The sequence below is a fragment of the Prunus dulcis genome, unplaced genomic scaffold (assembly GCF_902201215.1).
Source record: "Prunus dulcis unplaced genomic scaffold, ALMONDv2, whole genome shotgun sequence".
Classification (NCBI taxonomy): domain Eukaryota; kingdom Viridiplantae; phylum Streptophyta; class Magnoliopsida; order Rosales; family Rosaceae; genus Prunus; species Prunus dulcis.
The window spans coordinates 16,993-24,992 of NW_023010289.1; positions in this window are offsets into that span (position 1 = coordinate 16,993).

Consider the following 8,000-nt stretch of genomic DNA (forward strand, 5'->3'; position numbering starts at 1 on the left):
CGATAATAAACATTGTAAATGTAAAGTGGAATTTTAATTAATATGGTTGGTGTGAGGTTGGGATCGCATGACATGTATAAATTTGAGATTCGAGACGTTATTTGGGTTTTAGGTAAGTTGACTATATTTTAAATTTTTATGTTTTGGTACCAAGTTGAAGAACAATGTCTAGTTAACTAAGCTCGACCAAATTGAGACTTTTTCAAGTGACAGTTATAAAAAGCAAGTGGACTTAAGATCAGTTATTTCATAACAGGGCATGCCAAATTGGCTTTTGTTATATAAATTGTTTGGCCACACTCAACACATACGTGTGCAATCATATAATTTAACTCAACAAGGTTGGTATTCGATATTAGCCAAATTGACATTTTTTGTGTGTATTTTAGGAATCAAGTTTTCTTGCCAAATTAACAAAGGTCAACCCAATTAAGACCTTTTCAAGTGGTCACTAACTATCGTTAATTTATGTATTTGATGGCATGTGGAAGCAAGTGGCAGTTTATCCAAAAGGACCATGACCAAAGTACAGATTAGTGGGACACAAGTTTGTGTAAATAATGATTAATATGATGCTCGGTAGTTGGTGTTTGTGCAAATAATCTCGTGGGAGAATATTCTCTTCTAGATCCTTTAACCTTCGATCTTCCTTCTCTCTCTTCCTCAATTCCTGTAAAAAAAATTAGAGTAAATAGACCACACCCGGGGATGTTGGCCAAAGGCCCTCTGATGCCTAAGTCAGTTCGAGTGTTTGTAGGAAAACAATAGCTAAGCAAAGGGTACGAAGTTGTATGTATGGTGTGAACCGGACGGCTGGAGCCGTGTGTGGTGGCCGGAGCCGTGTGGAGAAAATATGGAGAGTGGAGAGGGAGAAAGAGCTTCAGGTATTTTTCTTGGGTATTAGGAGTAGGTTTTAGATGTACCTTGAATGATGAATGAGGTCGTCTATTTATAGGAGCCTCGGGGCTAAGGTTTCGTAGAGAATATGCTGAGTTTATTCTCTACCCAAATTCGTAGAGATCGAGTCGGACTTAGATAATATCTGAATTAAATGATATTATCTCCTTTTATGAAGATAATATCTGAATTAATGATATTATCTTCTCTTTATTAGGATAATATCCGAATTAATGATATTATCTTATTAAATAAAGATAATATCATATTAATTAAGATATTTATCCCAATTAATTAATTAGCCAGATAAACTGGTTCAATTAATTAATTTAAGAGATAATCTTCTTTTCCACGTAGCGTGCTGTGATTGGAGACGAAAATATTTGTTCCCATAATTATTTCATAATAGGGCATGCCTAACCCAATTAAGACCTTTCCAAGTGATTACTAATTATTGTTTTTAATTCGGTTAGTTTTCGTCAATTGTTTTTTGGTACATTAGTTTTTGTCAATTTTAATTTTGTTTATCTAGGACAATCTTGTTGCTAGTGTTTATTTGATATTGTAGATTAGTTTGTACTTTTGATCTTCCTTACTCGGTTGCTTGGTTTTGTTGTATTTGTGCCATCCTTCAACAAAAAAACTATAAGGCTTACATTAGGGTGGTACCATGAATTTTTTCAAGGGTGGACTAGCTAAAATTTGTTGCTTAAAAATTAACGATATTTTTTAACTTACAATTTCTATATTTTTTTATATAAATAAAACTATACATTAAATCATATAAACCATGCTAGTTCATAGCCCTATGCAAATACAAATTAAACGCAATAAAAGGATTAACACAAGAAGAATGGGGAAACTACCAAGAAGACCACAAATAGACTTCTGAAAAATAATATTTCCCTATTAATGAGTTATAGTCTTTTAATTATTTTTTGTTTGAAAAAATATCTTCATAGAAATAATGGGGAAACAGTCAAGAAGACCACAAAATGAGGGCCCCAACCACAAGTGGGAACGACAAATTGATGGGCTATATCGGTTTGATTTTGTTTTTCTTCAAAAACAACATGGACTACAAGGGGCCATCTCAACTAATGAAAATGCATAGTCTCTTAAAGAAAAGTTATTTACACTAACAACTTCTAAGATTTTTCATATTTTCAAAAAATTCTTGAGGTTTCAAGTTGTTTTAAAAAAATCTATTTCATCAATTTTTTTCTTCAAATAATCAAATTAACCCCAAAATTAGAACTCAGTGAGTGTACTTGCAATCTAATTTTTGAGGTTTTATCATTGGATAAATTTTTTTTCATGACATCTATAATTTTTAGATGGAAAATTAATTAAAGGGGTTTTGTGAAAACAATTTGAATCCTCAGTCCTACTAGTGTGATTTCCAAAACCTCTTGTGAAAACATGAAAAATCTTAGAGGGTGTATAAATAATTCTTTAAAGAAAATGGTCACAGTGTAATTTCCGAAACCTCTTGGGTTTGAGAAATGTTGGGTTTTCTAAGACTAATTTAATTCTTAAGTTTCATGTTTATTTGATAGATAGAGAGATTGAGTATAAAAGTATTTTTGGGATTTTCAACTCCAAATTTGGATTTCTTTGATTTCTTGTTTGAAAATCAAATTCAACGCTTTAGACATTGATTTTCAACAACCCTTGAGTAATCTTCATGAGTTTAAACAAATTTTAGGTTGTTAAGCCAATTAAAAGAAAATTACAAAATTGTTCTTAAATTGTTATCAAAATTGAAATCGAGACAAAACACGGTGAAAAAAAATGCATCTTAGCCTAAACACAGTTGAGTTTACACACCCATGTTGCAGTAGGTTTAATCTGGACCAAGATCAAGAACCTGGTAGAGATTAATTGCTTGGAACTTTGAGACCACATCTTATATTTGAAGACTTTGGTACTATGGCAATCTTCTTTTGGTACAGTATTTCCACTAGAAATCATGATTAGCAGATTGATATTTGGACTATAAAATATGTGCTTATGCAGCTTGGAATTTTCCTCACATGGTATGACTAGACAAAAATTGAAGCGCATGGTATAAAATATTTACTTAAATATGTTTACACCATAGTGAACCGAGCAGATCCAGCATCAAAGCGACTAGTACCAAGGCAGCCACGCCTTCTCCCCTGCAGAAGGAAGACACACTTCCGAGGTGCCAGACACCTGCTGAAGCTCCCAACTGCCAAACCTAATCCCCAGGACACGTGTCGCCACCACGACGACTTGCACAAAGTCCCACATTGGAATTTTGTGCAAACCTCCTACTTTCACCTCCCTATAAATAGGGAACAGTACCCAAGTAAAAAGGATAACTACTCTCCCACTTTTACTGTTACTCTGTCAAATTTACCACTTGTAACTGACTTAGGCATCGGAGAGCCTTCGGCCGGCACCACACCGGTGTCCGAAGCTTAACGATTGCTTCTACTATTTTGTCTTCTACAGGTCTCCCACCAACCTATTTCACCAAGGGCCTCAACCCTCTTCCCTGCTGAAGACCCCGTATATCTCATCACAAAGTTGGACTCAATATTGGCCGGGCCATTTTGAGCATCAACAGTTTGGCGCCGTATGTGGGAAAGCGACACTAGAATCCCCTCTTTCTCTATCAGCCCAGCTGGCTCCTTCACCCATCAGGCCCCGTCGCCTCTCCTTCACCCCACACTCTGCTATGCCGACCGAGGATAGCCACGACACCCAGCACCATACCCCCCGCGATGGTACTTCCCGAAGGAAATTTTTGGGAGATGCCACTCTCCAGGCAGAAGTGAAGCGCCTCCGCGACAGTATTACTAAAATGTCGGAGAAATACGAACATCTTCATTGCCGGAATGCTGAGCTATAGCATGACTATCGCGCTCTAAAGCGGAACCAAGAGATGACTTGCGCCCAGGATGCCCAACAAGACCTCACCCAGAATATTGGGCACACTCAGCCAAACCAGCTAGTGCATTCCAGCCACAGTGCCCCGGCCCAATCTAGGCTCCGCAAGGGTAAAGACCACCTTCATCCGGAGCTAACCCAGTCACGACTCCTTTGCATTCCCCCACCGAAGGACTGGCCCCATGAACCAGTCAGGATTTACCAAGATTGCAGGGATCGCATCTCGGACCGTCAACCAGGACTGATCCCTATCCATGTTAACCTCGAAGACCCATGGGTGACACACCTGGGCCCTTCGCCAGGCCCCGTCCGCGTACCCGACGAGGAAGGTGTCGGGGACTCGGATAGTTGGGAATTCTATAATTCGGAGGCCTGACCAACTTACCACACCGAGGCGCTGGAAGATTAGGAACATTCCCCAGTCCCTGTCTGCCCCGTCCCCAGGCATTTGGCACCCGAAACTCTTCCTCATGCCTACCTGGCCATGAGGCTTCTATTTGAAAAGGTCCGGCGTCTGGAGAGTGAACAACATCGTAGCCATCAACCTCTCTGGGAAAAACCACGACCGGGGCTCTTTACGGAACGTATCCTCCACTACCACCAAGAGAAAGATATCCAGCCGCTCCGCATCGCTTTCTACACTGGCACGGAGGACCCTCTCACCCATATCCACTCCTTCCAGTCTGCCCTTGGGTGCAAAGGCCTCACTGATGAAGGCATGTGCCTCCTCTTCCCTTCCACCCTCAGCGGCGCGGCCCTGAATTAGTTCTATAGACTCCACCCCTGCACCATCAACTCATTCGATAGTCTCAAGCAGACGTTCCTGGATCATTTTATGATCCAGACTGATCGCCTATACTCCGCCGACGACTTGTATATGCTTCGGCAGGCTGAGGACGAACCCCTTCGGGAATATGCGGCCCGGTTCAGTCACGAATACTCCCGCTGCCCGGATACTGACGATCGCGCTGCCTTCGGCGCTTTTAAGAGCGGCCTCTGCGAGTCCAACTTCCGCTACCTGGTTCATAGCAACAGTTGGAACACATATGCAGAGCTAATGAAACACGCAACATTTTCGCCGATCCTCCACCTGCTTCAGCACCCGCTTCAGCCCCACCTCAGCATTCTAACCCCGCCCCGGGTACCCAGGGTAACCAACAACCAAAATGGAAGGATAGCTACCAGTATCCCTTCAGCAATAACAAACGTGGCAGACATGGCAACCATCACCACTCTAGCGGAGGCAACCCTCCCAAGACTGGTGATCGGGCCCCACTTCCCTTCACACCCAGGCCCAGGTTCGAGGTTTTTACTACCTTCAACACCACCTATGAGAACGTCTTGGTGCGTGAAGCCCCTATCATCCCCAAGCCACCCCCCCGGAGACCATCCAGCAAGCCTATGCCAAACACGGGGGTCTTCTACCGCTTTCATCAATTCAGCGGCCATGACATCGAATCTTGTGTTGCGTTGCGCAACATAACTGAATGGCTCATCCGTGAGGGAAAGCTGGACAACTATGTACACAACATACCACCCCTGCCTAACCCTCACCAACGACAGATCAACATGATCTCCACCATCAGTGGTGGTCCTACCCTGGCTGGCACCTCCAACAACTCCATCAAACATTATGTCCGCTCCACCTATGCGCACCAGGTCTTCAGCACCGAGCAGGGACGCTTGCCGAAGACCCAAAGGTCTGGCTGGGCCCCCATTACCTTCTGCGAGGAGGAGGAGCGTGGTGTTATCCTCCCCCATGATGATCCACTCATTATCCGTGCTGACATTTCTAACTTCGACGTTGGGCGTATCTTGGTGGACACTGGCAGCTCGGTCAGTGTGATGTTTGCTGACGCCTTCAATGAACTCCAGGTCCCGTCTCACCTACTCGACCGAAGCATCACACCCCTTGTGAGTTTCTCGGGTGATGTGGTTCAGCCCATTGGCAGCATTCATCTCCCTATATCAATTGGGGCCGCACCCCAGCGGACGACGATCACTACCCCCTTCCTTATCGTCGATTGCCCCACAGCCTACAACGTCATCCTCGGCCGCCCAGCCTTGGCTCAAATGAGGGCTTTTATTTCCACGCATATGCTGCTGTTGAAGTTCCCAACGCCTAAGGCCCAGGCACGGTGCGCGGCGACCAACTCGGAGCCCGAAGCTGCTACGCTTCAGCAGTCAAATCCACCAATCGCCAACATAGGAGTGAAGCCCTTGCGGTAACCCAGGCTCCCACCCCTCCCCAAGCCGGCACAGAACCACCCGAGGACCCAAGAGAGGAGTCCATCACACCACAGGCCGAACCTATGGAGGACCTGGAACTGGTTACCCTTCATGACGACATCCCGGATCGGCAGGTCCGGATCGGCACCTCCATCTCGCCAGAGCTTCGCTCTGACCTGGTCGCTTTCCTCCGCCTCAACTCCGAAGTCTTTGCATGGTCCTACAATGACATGCCTGGCATATCACCAGACATCATATCCCATAGGCTTAGCGTCAATCCTGCCGTCCGACCAGTTCGACAGAAGTGTCGAGCTTATGACCCCGAGCGCTATGAGGCCATGAAGGCGGAGGTGGATCGATTGAGTAGTATCCGATTCATCAGGGAGGTTGACTATCCTACATGGCTGGCCAATGTCGTGATGGTTCGTAAACCAAGAAAGGGCTGACGCATGTGTGTCGATTACACCAACCTTAATCGGGCCTGCCCAAAGGACAACTTCCCCCTACCCCGCATTGACCAGCTAGTCGACGCCACAGCGGGCCACGCCCTCCTTAGCTTCATGGATGCTTATTCAGGTTACAACCAGATCTTCATGCACCCCGAAGACCAGGCCCACACCTCTTTCATTACGGACCGAGGCCTTTACTGCTATAAGGTGATGCCCTTTGGCCTCAAGAACGCCGGGGCAACGTACCAGCGACTGGTGAACCACCTTTTTGCCCCATTGATTGGCAATACCATGGAGGTTTATGTCGACGACATGCTAGTCAAGAGTCGCACGGCTGACCAGCACATCCCCAACCTCTCTGCCATGTTCACCATCCTGAAGCAGTACAAAATGAGGCTTAACCCCACCAAATGTGCATTCGGGGTGGCTTCCGGCAAATTCCTTGGCTTCATGATCAGCCAGAGGGGTATTGAGGCCAATCCAGAAAAGATCCAGGCCATCTTAGACATGACAATACCTAAGACGGTCAAGGATATCCAAAGCCTTACAGGGCGTGTCGCAGCCCTGACCAGATTTATCTCCAAAGCCACTGACCGCTGCGCCCCATTCTTCAAGGCCCTTAAGGGCACTAAGCGAAACATCACCTGGACTGCTGAGTGTGAGACGGCTTTCAGCGAACTCAAGGAGTATATGGGCCGAGCCCCTTTATTGTCAACCCCTGAGCACGGAGACATCCTCGTGATTTATCTCTCCGTCTCAGTTTCGGCAGTTAGCTCTGTGCTCATCCGATCAAAAGATAACGCGGAACACCCAGTGCATTATGTTAGTAAAGCATTGCAGGATGCCGAAGTTCGGTACCCAGACATCCAAAAATTGGCGTTCGCCCTGGTCGTCTCGGCTAGACGCCTCCGACCATATTTCCAAGCTCACACCATCCATGTCTTAACCAACCAACCGCTCCTACAAGTGTTGCAGAAACCAGAAACTTTTAGGAGGTTGGTTAAGTGGGCCATTGAACTTGGCAAGTTTGATATTCATTACAAACCCCGCCCGGCTATAAGGAGGCAGGCCGTTGCTGACTTCTTATCCGAATTCATGGAGCCCCAAGCTTCAGCAGCTACCCAGCTTATAACCGAACCCAATCTCCCTCCGAGCCAGGACCAAATCGCTAGCAAAAGCACTTTCGACCTGACCCAGCCCCTATGGACCTTATTTGTGGATGGCTCTTCTAATGCCCAGGGGTGTGGGGCCGGCCTCGTTCTCATCTCCCCAGACAAGGTTGCCCTCGAGTACGCCCTCCGCTTCAAATTCCAAGCCTCCAACAATGAGGCCGAATATGAAGCACTCTTAGCTGGTCTTCGACTAGCCAAAGAGATGGACGCCAAACAAATTCAGATATTCAGCGACTCACAACTCGTTGTCCACCAAGTCAACCAGGACTTCACGGCCAAGGATGCCTCTATGACGGCTTACCTCCAGCACGCTCGGCACTTGCTGGCAACCTTC